The 3569-nt window shown below is 40.7% G+C and overlaps 1 non-coding gene across 1 annotated transcript; it reads right to left on the bottom strand.

The window, feature by feature from the left end:
- Positions 1-3274: 3274 nt before the first annotated feature.
- On the bottom strand, positions 3275-3346 carry TRNAN-GUU (transfer RNA asparagine (anticodon GUU)). The gene has a single exon. It is a non-coding gene; the product is annotated as a tRNA-Asn (tRNA).
- Between the last annotated feature and the right edge of the window lie 223 nt (positions 3347-3569).

Raw genomic sequence — 3569 nt, 5'->3', positions numbered from 1 at the left:
AAGGGGCCTGAGCCATCAGTGAGATACCACTCTAGAAGAGCTAGAATTCAAACCTTGTGTCAGGACCTATGGGCCAAGGAACAGTCTCAGGTAGACAGTTTCTATGGGGCATAGGCCTCCTAAAAGGTAACAGGGGCATTCAAAGGTTTCTCGGGCCAGACGGAGATTGGCCCTCGAGTGCAAAAGGGGAAGGGAGCTTAACTGCAAGACCCACCCATCAAGTAGGGATGAAAGTCGGCCTTAGTGATCCAACAGTGTCGAGTGGAAGGATCGTTGTTCAACAGATAAAAGTTACTCTAGGGATAACAGGCTGATTTTCCCCAAGAGCTCACATCGACGGGAAGGTTTGGCACTTCGATGTCGGCTTTTCGCCACCTGGGGCTGTAGTATGTTCCAAGGGTTGGGTTGTTCGCCCATGAAAATGGTGGGTTCAAAATGTCATGAGACAATTCGGTCTATATCTGGTGTGGGCATTAGAGCATTGGGAGGATCCTTCCCTAGTACGAGCGGACCGGGAAGGATGTACCTCTGGTGTACTAGTTATTGTGCCCACCGTAAACACCAGGTAGCCAAGTGCAGAGTGGATAACTGCTAAAAGCATCTAAGTAGTAAGCCCACCCCCAGATGAGTGCTCTCCTATTTTGACTTCCCTAGAGCTTCCGGTAGCACAGCTAAGACAGCGATGGGTTTTTCGCCCCTGAGGGGGTGAAGTGACCGAAGTTTTGAAAATTCAAAAGAAGATCACGACGAGATGAGTCGTTTATCATTATGATAGGTGTCAAGTGGAAGTGCAGTGATGTATGCAGCTGAGGCATCCTAATAGACCGGTAGACTTGAGCCTTGCTGCTACATGACCAAATCATCGATCAGGCACTCGCTACATATTTTCATTGCTCAATGCTTTGAAAAAACCAAAAAACCATTGTTTAACTCTTTGACAACATGAAAAAACCGAAAGCTTTGCCCTCCCTCTCTATCTATCCAAGGGATGGAAGGGCAGAGGCCTTTGGTGTCCCCTCCAGTCAAGAGTTGGTGCCTCACAATCACTAGCCAATATGCTTTTCTCTCATGCATTTCTTCCTTCATGGTTCGATACTCTGGTGTCCTAGTGATACGAACCTAGGACGACCTGCTCCTAAACCCGTATTATATTAGCCTGGATCTTTAATTAAGTTCAAGTTCTAATGGAATGGCCCTAACCAACCTATGGTTAGAAACCTTGGTATAATGTAGACTCCACAATAGGGGATGGAAAACCTATTGACAAGTCAAGCTAAAACAACCAATTCTCTAATGGTATTTTAGGTGTTCACAAAGAACAAAGAGATAATTAATCTCACAAGTATTTTCTTAATTAAATCAAAGTTTTATTCTTATTGATAACTAATCCTTTAAATAGGTTACAAATCAATGAAATAAAACCCTAGAACATAAAGAAAACCGGCCACCACACATAAAGAAACCTAGTTGGCCGAAACTATACTTCCTTTCCTAATATAAGTTTGATTAATTAATTCCTTTATATTAAATTAGGAATTGATTAATTTACAATGGAAAGAATAAAATAAAAACCTTCCTAAAGTTATTTGTCCAGAAAATAAATAAATAAAAGCCAAAAAGTAATGGTAGTTTCCTAAAATAAAAAGTAAAAACAAATTAGGAAACTAAAAATGCTAGCTTTTTTATCAAGTTGAATTTGATCAATCTTTGACCTCTCTGAGCTTCAAATCAGCTTCTAGATGCTTTTAGGATGCCAAATAAGCTGGATATGAAGTCCCACACGTTGCCCATGCTTGGAAAAATAAGAAAAGGCTAATACAGTAAAATATAGTAAAGCCAGCAAGCAATACAGCAAATTCGGCCAAATTGTTGATGCTGTCCGTATAAGCCCTTTTTGATTGCATTTGAGGCTGATTTAACTTGATTCCATGACCTATTAGGCATATGTATTGAACCCATAAAGCATTGGAACCATTTCGTGCTTCCCGGACTCCAAAAATGTACTAAAATCGTCACCTGGGTCCGTATCGGCTTCCACCACTTGGATGCTTCGAATAGGCTTTGTATCTTCAAGTATGGACAAGCTCTGTTGAGATTGATTACCCTCTGTATAAATACTCCCAGGTTGCCCTTAAATCTCTTAATTTGAGCTCTTGTGATTGGCCTAGTCTTCATCCGTGTCGAGTCAGCACCCTAGTGGGTTATCGGTGGAGCGGGCTCGGGCGAAATCACATCACCTAGGCGTAGAGGAACCACACCAATCCATCCCGAATTTGGTGGTTAAACTCTACTATGGTGACTATATTGTAGGGGAGGTCCTACGAAAAAATAGCTTGATGTTAGGATGATAAAAAGCTTAACACCTCTCATTCTTATTATTTTATTTTTTCAATATGAAAAAAAAATGAAAAATGAAAAGGTCATCTTATTCAAAACCCCAATGATTAAATCCCTTCTCTCCCACTTCACACCTCCAAACACACCGTTCTTATATAGAGAGAGGTTCTTTCATATATTCTTAACCCTGAAACGACTAGGGAAAGGAAAGGTTCATTTTTTTAGGGTACTCCCAGGAACAGATCCAGTGGAGATGGGCTGGGGCCTATAGCTTAGAAGATTAGAGCATGTGGTTATGAACAACAGTATCGGGGGTTTGTATCCTTCCTGGCCCACAACTAGCCAAAAAGGGAAGGTCCTTTCCCTTTGGGGGTGGGAAAAACATGATCGCGATTGTGGACCCCAAGCAATGGAATTTGGGCATGGGTCTTTTGTCGAAATGGAACGGCCTTCCTCTTCCTTTTTATTTATCATTAATGGTGGATAAATTAAATATAATATGCCCAGCCCCAAGCCTGAATCAAACATTTTTTTTTTGTTTTATGGCTCGTAATTCTTCCTCAACCAGTATGGGGCAGAATACCTAAGAAAGTACAAGTATTAGTAGCATAGCAAAAATATGTTCCTTGCCATTAATATATTTGCTTGCGGTAATTATGGCCTCCCAAGCAAATCGATGACTGCATCTTTGATGCATTTGCTAGTACATCTGAAAATTCTTAATTGGATAGTTGTAAATAGCCCCAGACTATGGAACAAAGGATTATCTCAGACCTACGCCGAGGTATTGATGGTGATTCTCAAATATCGCATAATAGAATGTGATATGATGAGATAGAATGCAATAGAAATAAAGACACAGAGAATGAGTTACCTACTCTTAACGGTCAAAGCGAACCCTTTCCTTCTGAATTCTTTAATTCGGAATGAATCAAATCTCCCTAAGTAGGATTCGAACCTACGACCAGTCAGTAAACAGCCGACTGCTCTACCACTGAGCTACTGAGGAACAATAGGAGATTAGATATGATATAGTTCAATTCCCATTCTCAACCTATGACCAATATAAGCTCGAAGCTTCCTTTGTAACTCCTAGAACTTCTTCATAATGGCTCCATTCCATGCCTCGTTCCATCCATATCCCAATTCCATTCATTTAATATCCCTTTGGTGTCATTGAGATAAGAGATGTCGTTTCTAGTCTATCTCTTTCTATTGCTATATATATATGG

Source organism: Ziziphus jujuba, chromosome 11, assembly GCF_031755915.1.
Source record: "Ziziphus jujuba cultivar Dongzao chromosome 11, ASM3175591v1".
NCBI lineage: Eukaryota > Viridiplantae > Streptophyta > Magnoliopsida > Rosales > Rhamnaceae > Ziziphus > Ziziphus jujuba.
The sequence above is the reverse complement of the archived record's forward strand: the minus strand, read 5'-3'. Positions and strand labels throughout refer to the sequence as shown.